General features: G+C 38.2%; 1 pseudogene; it reads right to left on the reverse strand.

The window, feature by feature from the left end:
• Positions 1-12,210: 12,210 nt before the first annotated feature.
• Positions 12,211-13,022, reverse strand: LOC102401488 (annotated as a pseudogene).
• Positions 13,023-17,469: the final 4,447 nt, after the last annotated feature.

The following is a 17,469-nucleotide window of genomic DNA, read 5'->3' on the forward strand; positions in this document are numbered from 1 at the left end:
AAAGTAGAAGATAGTCGTAGGCCCTACTCTAATTGAGACACAACATCTGTACTCATATTCCCTTGGCTAGAATTAAGTTATATGATCACATCTTATTGCAAAGGAAGCTGAAATGCCCAATTTTGTGCCCAAGAAGAGGAGGAAAAGAACACATAACCAGTTACTCAGTTTCTTCTCTGGTTTGCCAGTTTGCTTTCTGGCCTCTTCATATCCCATACAAAGAGCAGTCACTTAATTCTCAAGGGATTCAATCACAATCAAAAAGAATAATTTAGGTTATGCTCATTAACTGACAAAGGCAGTGTCTCAGTGGCTTAATGCCACTTAAATTTATTTGTCACTCCACAGTACAAGCCTGGTACAGTTCAGCAGAGGGGTTCTGATTATAGTGATCACAAAGGGAGTCAATGTGGTAGAAGCTTCAGAAACGTATATACTTCCATTGCCACCATGGCAAGGGGAGCAGAACACAGAACTCATATAACTGTTGCCAACATTTCGTTGGCTAAAGCAAGCAACTTGTCCATAACAGCTTCCAAAATTTTAGAGCAGTAATGTTCCCAGAAGGAGGAGAAATGCAATATGTATATTAGATCTCTATGACCTTTCCACAATTCCAATTATTACATTCATGTCAAAGTCCCAAATATCCAGCAACTGTACAGTACTCTCCATGAGGTTATTGTTTGTATGGTTCTTCATGACATATCAAGCTGTGAACTAAAAAGAAATTTGTCCTTCTCATCCAGTATGTAATGATGAACAAGGAGAAAATGACCACTATGCATACTTCATTTCAGAAGAGTGGAGATGGGACATTACACACAGCAGTCACTGGTTTATAAAAATCACGAAATCTTACTGAGTAGTCTTTGTAAAAGTTTCCTTCTATGTTGACAGGAGAAGTTCCTTAACTAGATTCAGATTCTGCTCTTTGGATGGAATAGCATTGTCAAGTCTTTTCAGTGTCTTGTGTGTGTGTGTGTGTGTGTGTGTGTGTGTGTATGTCCACGCACACATGTGTGTGAGCAAGCATGCCCACCTTAATTATATCCTTCCTCACTCTCATCCTTTGATTGCATCATCTAAAGTGGTCCCTTGGAAATGTGTTCTCAATGGGGCCTACACAGCTTCCACTGCTTTTATCCTACTATTGAAAGTCTGGGGGCAAAGAAATGGTTTAATCCTTAATAGAGAAAGCCACAAATACATTAAGCTCTTGCTGTTCTTGGTAACACAGTTTCCCCAAAAGAAAGACAGCAAGGTTCGTCTGCTTCCTTCTAGAAATATCTGTGTTCCAGTAAGTTTTTTTCTTCCTAGACATAGGTCTTAAGATGACTCTATTTCTCAATTTCTTCAGATCTATTCATTCTCTTTCAGCACAAGGCTATTTGAAATTATAGGCTTAGGTGGGAAAGAAAGACCCTTAGTTTGCACTTTGTCACAAGGCTGAGTGATCTTGTTTAATGGGAAGCTTAATGGACATTTATCACTCAAACAACTTTTGACTCATTTACTAGATTTTGAGGCCAGAAGCAGCTGGGTTTTTTAACTGGCAAGGCCACACAGTTCTGGACTTTCATTTATTCTCTTACATTTCTGCCTGAAAACTGTCAACTCTTTTCTGTGCTTGAGCTCATTTCTCTTGTTTAGTACTCTGGTAAAAGCAGAAAATAAATGCCAACAAACACTGGCATTCCATTTCTTTCCAAACACTTCCCACAGAGCTGCAGTCTTGTTAAGGACATGGACTGCCTTCCAAGTTACCAACCATAACAATTTTGCCAACTCTATTGTCTCTTCATAAAATAGATCTTTAGTTTTCTAACTGCTGATACCAGTTTCCTCATAGATCACTACTAAAATGTTTATCTGTATCAGTTACAGCGGCACTCTGACCATCAAATAATTTCTGCACTGATTAAAGAAACCCTATAAAGCCTGAAACAAATAGCTCCAACATGAACAGTGGTAGAAACTGCACAAAGTTACTTTCTAACTAACATGTTCTAAATACACATTCCTAGTCTGTAGCCTATTTACAAATCTGTTTATAACTTCTAGGAAGTCCAGTGTATATTATCTGATAAGAACATTTTTTCTTTTCCAAACAAAGTGCTAGAATATGGTACCATACAATTTTTGATCCCACATTGCTACTGGCAAGTACATTTCTAGATGCTATGGCCCCAACAATATATGCATATAGCTTTGTGCAATTGATTGTTAAATCCATCACAAGAATAATGGATAATTTCTTTATAATGTCCTTTATAATTGTATAGTTACTTTTGCTGTTGTTCTTTTTTTCCATGTGAATTCATATTACTAGGTGGGATCACTTACTTTAAGCCTGAAGCTAATATTTCCTGTAAAGCAGATCCTGTAGAAACAAATTATGTCTGTTTTTGTCTGTATGGGAATACTTTATTTTTCCTTCATTTTTGAAAGATAGCAGATAGCATTCCTGGATACATAATTCTTGACAATATTTGACAATATTTCTTTCTTTGCCTACTCTTTCCTTTGAACACTATGAATATGACATCCTACTTCATGACTTCCATTGTTTCTGATGAGAAATAAGCTGATAATCTTAGTGAGGTCCACTTCTAAGTGAGCAGTCATTATTCTCTTAAACTACTTTCAAGACTTTCTCTTTGACTTTGTCTTTCAGCATTTTTACTACAATGTTTCTACTTGTAGATATCTGCATTTATCATACTTGGAGTTTGATGAAATTTCTGAATGTGTAGGTTAATGTTTTCAAAAAATACAGAAGTTTCCTGCCATTTGTTTCTTTAAATATTTTTCTCCTTATTTCTTTTCCTCTTCTCTGGTACTACCATTGTATATATAGGCATACCTTGAAAATATTACATGCTCAATTTCTGACCACCTCAATAAAGTGAATATTGCAATAAAGCAAGTTGCACAAGCTTTTTGTTTCCTAGTGCATATAAAAGTTATGTTCACGTTATATTGTACTCTAAGTGCAATAGCATTATGTCTAAGAACGAAGTATATACATACCTTATTTAAAAATTCCTTATTACTAAAAATTGCTAACCATCATTTCAGTCTTCAGTGAGTCATAATATTCTTGCTGGTGGAAGATTTGAAAAATTCAAAAATTACCAAAATACTACACTGAAATGCAAATGGAGCAACTAGTGTTGGAAGTGTGGCACCTATAGATTTGCATTGTTGCCACAAACCTTCAATTTGAAAAAAAAAAAAAAAGAAATATCTGAAAAGTACAATAAAGTGACATGCAGTAAAACAAAATATACCTCTATGTTGGTGTGCTTAATGGTGTCCAACTTTGAAAAACTTTATTTTTCCTCATTCCTTTTTTCTCTTTTCTTCAAATTGTATGATCTTCAATCACTTATTATCTAGTTGACTAAATCTTTAAGTTCAAATATACTGTTAAACCACTCGACTAAATTTTTAAAATTTCTATTATTGTACTTTTCAACTCTAAAATTTTCATTTTATCCTTTTTGTATTATAATTTCTACATTTTTGTAGATATTCTTTACCTGATACTACTTTGTCATCATACCTTTCTTTGCCTGCTTAAAAATGGTTTTCTTTAGTTCTGTAAGTATGTTTATACTTGCTAATATAAAGTTTTTCTTTAAATCCAACTTTTGACTATAGTAGGTGACTTTTGTTGCCTGCTTAGTTTCTTTGGTGTATGGGTCATACTTTCCTGTTTCTTTGACATATCGCTTTTTCTTTTAATTAGAAACTGGACATTTTATATAATACATTATGGCAGTTTGGGGTATTCTTCCTCCCCCTAGTATGGAGCTTCTTACTTGTTCATTTCCTTATTTAATGACTGACTAGATTATTCTGGTGAGATCTATTTCGACTCCCCCCACCCTCGAGTGTGAAACTTCTTATGTTACTCCTAAGGGATACATCCTTGGGTATGTTCATAGTCACTGTAAGATGACAGTGATTTTTGGCAGAGCTCTCTTTCACTGTCTTTCTCTTATTATACTGTGAGCTGATTGCTCTATTGTTTTCAATAGCACACTGTGCATACTTTGCCTCACAGGCTAATCCAATCAAATTAAGGCTCCTTACAAGCGAATGTTTCGAAGGTCAGTATTTGAGATTTATTCTAATCTCATAAGTGCTCTTCTTAGCCATGTCTTTCACTATTACTTTCTGAAAAACTGGCAGTCATGCAGTTTAACCTATCTCTCCAATGAATCTATAAATCTCCCCTAATTATTTCTTACTACCATTTCTACTATTTCTGAGAGTACCATTAGGCACAAACTTCTGCATAGTCTGCGGCATATGAAGTCAGTTCTTTTGGCAACACATCACAGCTCTCTGTTCTATGGCTGTGTCTCCCCACAGGAAAAAAATCTCTGAGCCATAGCTTTAGTGCTAGGGATGGAGAAAATGACAGTCTTTTAAGTGACACTCCTACCTCACATACTCAATGTATGTCAGTGCATGGTGGAAAACAGACTTAGGTCTACTGAGTTTGCCTTTCTCGTCATGGGACTCCCATCTGATAAGCCAGACCAAAGGGTAATCAGGATCCCAGTATCCACAGTTGCATCCAACTTTAGGTAGAATTTCTGTTACATAAATGGAGGATGGACAGAATCAGATCAGTTCACTTCATTCATTCAGTAATGTCCAAGTCTTTGTAACCCCATGAGTCCCTACCTTTTGATATTATTTTCTAGAATCCAGCCTCTCACTGGCAGGTTCCTGAAAGCAGGATACAAAATGCTGATGTCTTGTCCCTCCTGAGCAGATGGTCTTCTGACTGGAAGCTGGAGGTGAGAGGGAGCCCTGTCTTCCTGGTTGTACCAGTCTGGAAAACTTCTGCCTCACTGAGCTGGAAGGAAAAGGGATGGTGTGGGTCTTTGTTAACAAAGAACTCTTAAAATTCTTACTGTCTTTTAGTAAATTTTCTTGGACAAGTGTGTTAATATGCTTTAAGGACTCCAGTTCACTTCCAGGGAATGTAAATCTTCCTGTTCTATCAAATTTGTCATTCTTACCAATTTTACTTGGCAGTAGATTCATGGAACTCCTTTCTCCTTATCATGAAAAAAGAAAAAGTGAAAGTTAGTCAACTTAGTCATGTCTGACTCTTTGCGACACCATGGACTGTAGCCTGCTGGATTCCTCTGTCCATGGAATTCTCCAGGCAAGAATACTTGAGTAGGTTCCCATTTCCTTCTCCAGGGGATCTTCCCAAATCAGGCGTTGAACCCAGGTCTCCTGCATTGCAGGCAGAGTCTTTACCATTTGAGCTACCAGGGAAGCCCCAAGTGAAAGTTGTGTCTGACTCTGCAACCCCATGCACTGTAGCCTTCCAGGCTCTTCTGTCCATGGAATTTTCCAGCCAAGAATACTTGAGTGGGTACCTGTTCCCTTCTCCAGGGTATCTTCCCAAGCCAGGGATCAAACCCAGGTCTCCCACATTGCAGGTACCAAGTGAGGTGCCTAGGAAGCCTACACTATCATGGTACAAGTGAAACTCCTATGCTCTACTTTTTAAATGAAAAACTTCCAGGTGCCTCACTTACCCATGTGGTTAGTGTAACCAAGCTTCTATGTATGACAGTCTAAAATGTATTTCTTTAATCATCATGTACACATGGTCCATTGGCACTGACAGAATTGGTATTCATCATCTTCAGTTCATTAGCAGCTCTCAGTCCAAACTATTTATGCTGTTAGGAAGCCAAGAGACTTACCCCAGGTCCAGGGTGACTGCTCAGGATGATAAATGCTAATTATAGTCTGGGAATGAAGACCTTTTAAAATATGTGAGAACAGACAGACTTAGAAGGAAAAAGTTAAAATATTTGTGTTTATTTTAGTGATTTTAACATCACTCCTTTCAGCTCAGAAACACTTATTTGATTTTGATAAAAATACTCACAGTAAACTTGTCTCCAACACATTTCATGCCCAAGTTCAGTTCAGTTCAGTTGCTCAGTCGTGTCCGACTCTTTGCGACCCCATGAATTGCAGCACGCCAGGCCTCCCTATCCATCACCAACTCCCGGAGTTCACCCAAACCACGTCCATCAAGTCAGTAATGCCATCCAGCCATCTCATCCTCTGTCATCCCCTTTTCCTCCTGCACCCAATCCCTCCCAGCATTAGAGTCTTTTCCAATGAGTCAACTCTTCCCATGAGGTGGCCAAAGTATTGGAGTTTCAGCTTTATAGCATCAGTCCTTCCAAAGAACACCCAGTGATGATCTCCTTTAGAATGGACTGGTTGGATTGCCTTGCAGTCCACGGGACTCTCAAGAGTCTTCTCCAACACCACAGTTCAAAACCATCAATTCTTTGGTGCTCAGCTTTCTTCATAGTCCAACTCTCACATCCATACATGACCCCTGGAAAAACCATAGACTTGACTAGATGGACCTTTGTTGGCAAAGTAATGTCTCTGCTTGTCAATATGCTATCTAGGTTGGTCATAACTTTCCTTCCAAGGAGTAAGTGTCTTTTAATTTCATGCCCAAACTCCTAGATAAATGATAAACAGGTAATAGAAATGAATTGAGATTAATATAAATGGATAGAAAATTATGAAAGTGAAAGTGAGTTTCTCAGTCACGTCCATCTCTTAGCAACCCCATGGACTATAGCCTGCTAGGCTCCTCCATCCATGGGATTCTCCAGGCAAGAATACTGGAGTGGGTTGCCATTTTCTTCTCCAGGCGATCTTCCTGACATAGAGATTGAATCCAGGTCTCCCACACTGCAGGCAGACCCTTGACCATCTGAGCCACCAAGGCTTCCTAAGAAAATAATAAGAGGAAAGTAAAATGATAAAAGAAAGCAAATTTTAATAAATTTGGAGAATATATAAAACATGGAAGAGTAAGTGGTAAGTGACAAGCACAGTGGATAAACATATCCATGCTGCTGTGCTGCTAAGTTGCTTCAGTTGTGTCCCACTCTGTGGGACCCCATAGATGGCAGCCTACCAGGCTCCACCGTCCCTGGGATTCTCCAGGCAAGAACACTGGAGTGGGTTGTCATTTCCTTCTCCAATGCATGAAAGTGAAAAGTGAATGTGAAGTCGCTCAGTCATGCCCGACTCTTCGTGACCCCATTGACTACAGCCTACCAGGCTCCTCCATCCCTGGGATTTTCCAGGCAAGAGTACTGGAGTGGGTTGCCATTGCCTTCTCCAAAACATATCCATAGAGAGATGTTAAAGTTTATTTACATTGTAAAACAATAAATTTTAAATTAAAGACATCGATTTCCATTGGAAGTAATGGTAAAACAGGGTTTAAAACTTTAAATGATATTTTGGATAGACTATTTCTGTCTAAAAGTCACATATTGAAAGTCCTAACCTTCAGCACTGCTGATTGTGACTGTATGTGGAGGAAACAGGGCCTTTATGGAGATAATTAAGTTAAAAGGAGATCATAATTGTGAGCCCTAATTCAGTCTGACTGGATTAGGACATAGGAACATCTGCAGATATATATATATATACACATATATACATATACATACACACACACACACAGAGGTACAACCATGAAAGGAAGCAATAAGAAGGTGATTGTATTTAAGAGATGGAGAGAGTCCTCAGGATAAGCCAGCTGTTCTGGCACCCTGATTCTTGACTTTGAGCTTCGCAAATTGTAAGAAACAAATTTCTGTTGTGTAAGTCATAAAATCTATGGTATTTTTTGTGGCAGCTTTTACAAACCAATACAAATGATCAGGTGAAACATTTGTACCCAAAGGCTGGGAATATTAACAAGGAGATTATCTCATTTTCCCACTTCTTGTGTGGCAAAAATGAAGAATATTTTTCATAGGCCTGGTAGTAGACTGGACATGGCTGAGAAGAGCATCTGGGAGATAGAGGATCTATTAATAGAATCCTTGAAACCCAAAAGCAAAGAGAAGAAAGGCTGGAAAAAGAAGCATAACACAATATCCATGACTTGAGTGACAGCTACAAATGTTGTAATATGCATATAATAGGCATGTTAGAAGGAGAAGAGGACTTCCCTTGTGGCTCAGCTGGTAAAGAATCTTCCTGCAACGTGAGAGACATGGGTTCAGTTCCTGGGTTGGGAAGATCCCCTGGAGAAAGGAAAGGCTACCCACTCCAGTATTCTGGCCTAGAGAATTCTATGGACCGTAGAGGCCATAGGGTCTCAAAGAGTTGGATACTTCAGTATTCTTGCCTTGAGAACCCCATAAATGGTATGAAAAGGCAAAATAGTGTGACACCAAAAGATGAACTCCCCAGGTCAGTAGGTGCCCAATATGCTACTGGAGATGAGTGGAGAAATAACTCCAGAAAGAATGAAGAGATAGAGCCAAAGCAAAAACAACACCCAGTTGTGGATGTTGTGGGTGATGGAAGTAAAGTCAGATACTGTAAAGAGCAGTATTGCATAGGAACCTGGAATGTTAGGTCCATGAATCAAGGCAAATTGGAAGTGGTCAAACAAGAGATGGCAAGAGTGAACATCAACATTTTAGAAATCAGCAAACTAAAATGGACTGGAATGGGTGAATTTAACTCAGATGACCATTATATCTACTACTGTGGGCAGGAATCCCTTAGAAGAAATGGAGTAGCCATCATATTCACAAAAGAGTCCGAAATGCTGTACTTGGATGCAATCTCAAAAACAACAGAAGAGGAGAGTGAAAAAGTTGGCTTAAAACTCAACATTCAGTATATTAAGATCATGGCATCTGGTTCCATCTCTTCATGGCAAATAAATGAGTCAAATAGAAATAGTGAGAGACTTTATTTTGAGGGGCTCCAAAATCACTGAAGATGGTGACTTCAGCCCTGAAATTAAAAGTGTTTGCTCCATGGAAGAAAAGTTATGAGCAACCTAGACAGCATATTCAAAAATAGAGACATTATTTTGCCAACAAATGTCCATCTAGTCAAAGCTATGGTTTTTCCAGTAGTCATGTATGGATGTGAGAGTTGGACCATAAAGAAAGCTGAGCACTGAAGAATTGATGCTTTTGAACTGTGGTATTGGAGAAGACTCTTGAGAGTCCTTTGGACAACAAAGGGATTCAACCAGTCCATTCTAAAGGAAATCAGTCCTGAATATTCATTGGAAGGACTGATGCTGAAGATGAAACTCCAATACTTTGGCCACCTGATGCAAAGAATTGACTTATTGGAAAAGACCCTGATGCTGGGAAAGATTGAAGGCAGTAGGAGCAGGGGATGACAGAGGATGAGATGGTTGGATGGCATCACCAATTCAATGGACATGAGTTTGAGTAGGATCCTGGAGTTGGTGATGGACAGGGAAGCCTGGCATACTGCAGTCCATGGGATCACAAAAAGGCAGACACGACTGAGTGACTGAACTGACCTGAGAAGTAGAAGAAAAAGAGAGAGGATCATAAGAAATATTTCAAGCAATAAGAATGAGAAAATTTCCAAATTAATGTCAGACAGCAAACCATAGATCCAGGAAGCTCAGAGGCCATCAGTAAGATTAATGTCAAAAAAATGAAACAAAAACCACCAATCAAACAAGCAAACCCCAGGATACTTAGGACTATTAATTTTCAAGCCATGGACAACCAAAGATAAAGTTCTGAAAGAGGTCAAATGAAAGAACATCTTACCTGTAAAGAAATGAATTTAAGATTTACTTCTGACTTCTCTTCAGCCCATGCAAGCAAGAAGAGGCTTTAGTGAAATAAACTGTACACTGTACACTGATAAATTATTCTTTAAAATGAAAGAGAAGCTATCTGGATGGGATGATAGTTTGGGGGTGAATGGATACAGGTATATGCATAGCTGAGTCACTCTACTGTGTACCTGAAACTATCACAACATTTTTAATTGGCTACACTCTAATATCAGAAAAGGCAATGGCACCCCACTCCAGTACTCTTGCCTGGAAAATCCCATGGATGGAGGAGCCTGGTGGGCTGCTGTCCATGGGGTCGCTAAGAGTCGGACACGACTTCACTTTCACTTTTCACTTTCATGCATTGGAGAAGGAAATGGCAACCCACTCCAGTGTTCTTGCTGGAGAATCCAAGGGACGGGGGAGCCTGGTGAGCTGCCGTCTATGGGGTCACACAGAGTCGGACACGACTGAAGTGACTTAGCTAGCTAGCTAGCATACTCTAATATAAAATAAAAAGTTAAAATATGTAGAAGAAATAAAGACTTTCTCAGACAAATAGAAGTTGAAAGAATTTCTTGCTAGTAGATCTGCCTTACAAGAAATGTTATGAGTTCTTTAGAGAGAAGGAAGGTGGTATGTCATAAATTTCAATCTACATAAAGAAAAGATCTTCAAAGAATAAATAGATGAAGGTAAAATATGAACTTTAACTTTTCTCATCCTTAATCAGTCTAACAACAGTTTGTTAAACATAATGATACCAATAATGTATTTAATTATATAAGCTATGTATGTTAGAAAAAATATGCTTAGATATTCCTACTGCAAGATAAATGAATCGTAGCAATAAAACAAGGGATGAAAGGGAGGTATTAAGATTGTTTTGTTATTATTAAATCCTCACACTACCTGTCAAATGGCATAGTGCTATTTGAAAGTAGGCTTTGATTACTACTACTACTACTACTACGTCGCTTCAGTCGCGTCTGACTCTGTGCGACCCCATAGACGGCAGCCCACCAGGCTCCCCCGTCCCTGGGATTCTCCAGGCAAGAACACTGGAGTGGGTTGCCATTTCCTTCTCCAAGGCTTTGATTAGCAACATATAAAAAGGTAAAAATAGGAAATACAAGAGATACACTAACAAAGGAGAGAGAATAGAATCGTAGAGACAAATCACAGGTGGCAGAAAAAGCAAGGAAAACAAAAATAGAAATGAAGAAAATGCAAACAGTAACAAATATGACAGAGCCACCTGTACTAATAATCACTTTGAATGTCCATGGTTTAAATGCATCAGTTAAAGACAAATTGTCATAGTGGATGAAAAAAACAAGACTCAAATATATTTTATTAACAAGAAATCCATTTTAAATGAATAAATGATGAGTGCTTCCCCTCTGGCCAAGATGTATTCACATGGACCAAATTTACCCTCCCATGTAAATCAACCTAAAAACTCCAATCAATCCTACACAAAAACAGGCAAAATACTTGAAATAATGTAATGTGTATAATATGGTCATGTAAATAGAATAAAGTAGAAAATGGAGAATCCCATGAAGAGTCAGATGTGCTTCATGTCATACAAATTTTAAAGGAAAGGTTTAATTGATAGGATTTGTGTTATATGTTGACATCATGTTTGTTCAGATTTTAAAAGGAAAACAAATAGCACCCTTCTAATGCCCAAATTTGGAACCATTTTGTAGCTAGGTGAAAAATTAAAATAATTTTTTTTTCTTATAAATCTAAACTTGAGAAAGTATAATGGACTTGTGGCCAAATAGGCCTCTTAATGTGTATTCCAGATGAAAGATCTACTATGTTGTGGGCAGTGTTGGATAGCTGACTGCCACCAGCAGATCCCAAGAACCCTCTTTGCAGGCAGGCAGTTCACAGTGAGCGAACTCCTAAGGGTGGAGTCATATTTACCTCCCTCTTCCAGTTGTGTGAATCAGCTAAATAACTCCTCCCTCTTGGGAAAAAGTAAGGAAGTTTAGAGTTGAATGTTCCTCTCCTGCTGTTCCTTCCAGAAATGGAGTGAAAAGGCCCTTCTAATGTTGCAAACAGGAAGACAAGTGTCCTCTGTCACCTTTAAAGTAAAAACACTGACTTGTCTCAGAAATAAAACAGAAGAAGAAGCCAAAGTCGAGCGTTATTTACTGTTTCTTCGTGTAAAAGAGTATGAGAAGAAGTACTTGGGAGGTCAACCTGAAGTTATTATTTCATCTTATTTGTCACATGCAAAGCTACCCTTCACTTAATTATTTAAAATTTTCCCCTCATGAAGATACGGTAATCTTTTTACCATTAGTTAATTTTACTTTGTTGGCTTTTGTGCTTAGAGCAATTTGAATTTGACAGTTGGAGCATTTTAATAAAGAAAGTCAGTTAAACACCTGTCCAAATTATTCCCTATATATACAGCAGTGGAATGTAAATTTGCATTGAAAAAGATTTATTAGAAAAGTTTAGCTGGCTATCACCTACTTTTACTGCCTTTTTTTTTTTTTAACACAAATAAGACCTTTCATTTATCACCATTAAAAGTCCGAATTTTTCACAGATTTTTGGACAGCTGACTCATACCCATTAGCTTAATCAACTTTAGGGCTTATCTCATCCCCAATAACTTTTCCAAAAATGCTATCTTCTCCATGCAGTTCTATGAGTTTTTTCAGTTCATACATGGGCTCTTTCAGCATATTTTCTGTTGTAACCGTGTCATCATGGAGCAGATAAATAGATTGGCAAACCTTTTCTATGTGTTTTCCAATGCCATCTGAAATCAATTTATTGACCAGCCTTTTTAAGACATTTGTCTTCTCCTCTCAGGTCATGATTTACATTGTGATCTTGTGGGTCTGGCTGACCTACCAGTGCTGGGCATAAGAGGTCTTCTGAATCTAACTGTTGCATTTTCAGTAAAATTCACACAGAATAGACGAAGCAAATAACCACTGGTAGTGTTGACATCAACGTGAGCTTCAATCACAGTCTGACATTTTTTGACCCATAGAGCACATTTTGTCACAGGTGAGATCTGTGCCATGGAAATCAGTCAGGCATTTTTTGCCCAGAATGTTCTCAGTAATTAGCTTGAATTTTCTAAATGCAACTTCATCATTCTGCAAATCAGCAAGCTCACTTCAAAAACACAACCCTTGATGACATCTGTTGTGATTTTTGTTCCTTGGGTTCTCATGACCAGTGTTTTCCCAATATTTCTTATATTGAACCTTTCTGATGCTTTCACATGATACCAATCTTTCTTAGAAAATGAGTCAACCACTTTCTTTTTGGCTCCCTTTTTGCTGCTTTTGTAAAGTGCTTGTTCTTCCTTCCTGACTAACATGGTGCTACTCAGAGATCCAAAAGGGCTACTGCCTTTTTAAATATGAGAGATCCATCAAAATGCTGTCAGAGTTGATGAAGGTAAATATTCTAATGCAATGTGTTTCAGTAAAATACAGTAAGTGTTATTTTAGAGGCTATAAAAATAAACATTAGTTAAAAATCATGATTTTAAATCTCTCCTTAATTCTCTGCTGTTATTCTTTTAAGATATCTTTTTCTATCACCTTAAAACAAATATATGTGTGTGGTTTTTTATGTATATACATATATATTAACATACTTGTTTGTATAACTCAAACAGGTTTTTAAAACTCTTAGCTTAGTTGCTACAAGTAGCTACCAGAATAATTATCAAGTTTTCAAAGAAATCGTAAAAGAATATTGTCAGATTGCATCCTTGAATTTCACTTGATAGAATGATTTTCTTTTCCATGCATTGCTTTACTCAGTTGAAAATTTGATTTGTTTTCACTGAAATAATTTCAGATTCAAGTTCTTAGTTCATAATGCCTTGGTCCTTTCATATAAAATATGTTTTGGAGATTTATTCATTCAAACTCCTGACATATGAAAAATTTTAGATTCTCTTCAGAGGTGCCTTCGGGTCCATAACTACTTGTTAGCTGTGTGAAAACTGGGAATTGTCTCCTATTAAACCTTCAGATAGTCTGTATATTCTCTTCTAATGTAATATGCTTATCCCCTGAGCTTTCTCCAGATGACGAGTTTCATGAGGGCATAAACCTAACTTCTGTAGCTTCAATATCTATCTGTGTCTGCATGTATTAGATAACCCAAACATTTACATAATGGGGAATGAGTATGTTTAGCCTTATAACTAGTATCTATTGCATCGCTGAGTGATTTATATGCCTCCCCTTTAAACATTTTGAGATTGAGGAAGAAATATTTGTTATATAAGTCCATTGAATTTCATGCATTTTTTCTTCTTCAGCACTGTTTAAATTTGATGATTGAATGATTTCTTCTTAAGGAAGATTTACCATTGTCTAAATACTTTCAGTTCAGTTCAGTTCAGTTGCTCAGTCATGTCTGACTCTGAGATCCCATGAATTGCAGCACGCCAAGCCTCCCTGTGCATCACCAGCTCCTGAAGTTCACCCAAACTCATGTCCATCGAATTGGTGATGCCATCCAGCCATCTCATCCTCTGTCGTCCCCTTCTCCTCCTGCCCCCAGTCCTTCCAAGCATCAGAGTCTTTTCCAATGAGTCAACTCTTTGCATGAGGTGGCCAAAGTACTGGAGTTTCAGCTTTAGCATCATTCCTTCCAAAGGAATCCCAGGGCTGATCTCCTTTAGGATGGACTGGTTGGATCTCCTTGCGGTCCAAGGGACTCTCAAGAGTCTTCTCCAACACCGCATTTCAAAAACATCAATTCTTTGGCGCTCAGCTTTTTCACAGTCCAACTCTCACATCCATACATGACCACAGGGAAAACCATAGCCTTGACTAGGCGGACTTTTGTGGGCAAAGTAATGTCTCTGCTTTTCAATATTCTATCTAGGTTTGTCATAACTTTCCTTCCAAGGAGTAAGCGTTTTTTTAATTTAATGACTGCTATTACCATCTGCAGTGATTTTGGAGCCCAGAAAAATAAAGTCCGATACTATTTCCACTGTTTCCCCATCTATTTGCCATGAAGTGATGGGACCAGATGCCATGATCTTCGTTTTCTGAATGTTGAGCTTTAATCCAACTTTTTCACTCTCCTCTTCACTTTCTGCCATAAGGGTGGTGTCATCTGCACATCTGAGGTTGCTGATATTTCTCCCGGCAATCTTGATTCAAGCTTGTGCTTCTTTCCAGCCCAGCGTTTCTCATGATGTACTCTGCATATAGGTTAAATAAGCAGGGTGACAATATACAGCCTTGACGAACTCCTTTTCCTATTTGGAACCAGTCTGTTGTTCCATGTCCAGTTCTAACTGTTGCTTCCTGACCTGCATATAAGTTTCTCAGTAGGCAGGTAAGGTGGTCTGGTATTCCCATCTCTTGAAGAATTTTCAACAGTTTATTGTGATCCACACAGTCAAAGGCTTTGGCATAGTCAATAAAGTAGAAATAGATGATTTTCTGGAATTCTCTTCCCTTTTCCATGATCCAGTGGATGTTGGCAATTTGATCTCTGGTTCCTCTGCCTTTTCTAAAACCAGCTTGAACATCTGGATATTCATGGGTTACGTATTGCTGAAGTCTGGTTAGGAGAATTTTGAGCATTACCTTAGTAGCATGTGAGATGAGTGCAATTATGCAGTAGTTTGAGCATTCTTTGGCATTGCCTTTCTTTGGGATTGGAATGAAAACTGATCTTTTCCAGTCCTGTGGCCACTGCTGAGTTTTCCAAATTTGCTGGCATATTGAGTGCAGAACTTTCACAGCATCATCTTCCAGGATTTGAAATCGCTCAACTGGAATTCCATCACTTCCACTAGCTTTGTTCATAGTGATGCTTTCTAAGGCCCACTTGACTTAACATTCCAAGATATCTGGCTCTAGGTGAGTGATCACACTATTGTGATTATCTGGGTCGTGAAGATCTTTTTTGTACAGTTCTTCTGTGTATTCTTGCCACCTCTTCATAATATCTTCTGCTTCTGTTAGGTCTATACAATTTCTGTCCTTTATTGAGCCCATCTTTGCATGAAGTGTTCCCTTGGTATCTCTAATTTTCTTGAAGAGATCTCTAGTCTTTCCCATTCTGTTGTTTTCCTCTATTTCTTTGCATTGATCATTGAGGAAGGCCTTCTTATCTCTTCTTGCTATTCTTTGGAACTCTACATTCTGATGCTTATATCTTTCCTTTTCTCTTTTGCTTTTTGCTTCTCTTCTTTTCACAGCTATTTGTAAGGCCTCCCCAGACAGCCATTGTGCTTTTTTGCATTTCTTTTCCATGGGGATGGTCTTGATCCCTGTCTCCTGCATAATGCCACGAACCTCCATCCATAGGGTCATCAGGCACCCTATCTATCAGATCTAGGCCCTTAATTGTATTTATCACTTCCACTGTATAATCATAAGGAATTTGATTTAAGTCATACCTGAATGGTCTAGTGGTTTTCCCTACTTTCTTCAATTTAAGTCTGAATTTGGCAATAAGGAGCTCATGATCTGAGCTACAGTCAGCTCCCGGTCTTGTTTTTGCTGACTGTATAGAGCTTCTCCATCTTTGGCTGCAAAGAATAGAATCAATCTGATTTCAGTGTTGACCATCTGGTGATGTCCATGTGTAGAGTCTTCTCTTGTGTTGTTGGAAGAGGGTGTTTTCTATGACCAGTGCGTTCTTTTGGCAAAACTCTATTAGCCTTTGCCCTGATTCATTCTGTATTCCAAGGCCAAATTTGCCTGTTACTCCAGGTGTTTCTTGACTTCCTACTTTTGCATTCCAGTCCCCTGTAATGAAATTGACATCATTTTTGGGTGTTAGTTCTAAAAGGTCTTGTAGGTCTTCATAGAACCGTTCCACTTCAGCTTCTTCAGCGTTACTGGTTGGGGCATAGACTTGGATTACTGTGATATTGAATGGTTTGCCTTGGAAATGAACAGAGATCATTCTGTTGTTTTTGAGATTGCATCCAAGTACTGCATTTCGGACTCTTTTGTTGACCATGATGGCTACTCCATTTCTTCTATGGGACTTCTACCCTCAGTCGTAGATATAATGGTTATCTGAGTTAAATTCACCCATTCCAGTCCATTTTCGTTCTCTGATTCCTAGAATGTCGACGTTCACTCTTGCCATCTCCTGTTTGACCACTTCCAATTTGCCTTGATTCCTGGACCTAACATTCCAGGTTCCTATGAAATATCGCTCTTTACAGCATAGGACCTTGCTTCTATCACCAGTCACATCCACAATTGGGTATTGTTTTTGCTTTGACTCCATCCCTTCATTCTTTCTGGAATTATTTCTCCACTGATCTCCAGTAGCATATTGGGCACCTACTGACCTGGGGAGTTTCTCTTTCAGTATCCTATCATTTTGCCTTTTCATAAATACTTTAGGCTGATGGAAATCCTTGATTGTTGCTGTCTGTTTACAGCTCCGTAAAGGATTAGATTAGTGATCAAAGGGCACATGTTTTGATGCTGACATTGAAAGACAAATATCCAAAGAATTTACACTTTGATGATGTGATAGCCTTCAGATAAGAGACTGACATGTTGAAACATATTAATGGTGTATGACAATTTGAAGTGCAGGGCACTGACTGTATTAAGTGCAAGGGCTCAGGGCGTTTTAAGTCATTTATACTAACTGGCATGTCAAGATGGCATGTTTTGTCAAAGAGAAAAAATTAAAAAAGTAGTACATTAAGATAGTGTTTATTTTTTATCAGTATTTCTAACCCACTGGTTTGATATTTCATGATTTTTATAAACTCATGATAAATGAAACTCAGATTAAAATTTAAATTTATTCTG

This window comes from Bubalus bubalis, chromosome 1 (genome assembly GCF_019923935.1).
Source record: "Bubalus bubalis isolate 160015118507 breed Murrah chromosome 1, NDDB_SH_1, whole genome shotgun sequence".
NCBI lineage: Eukaryota > Metazoa > Chordata > Mammalia > Artiodactyla > Bovidae > Bubalus > Bubalus bubalis.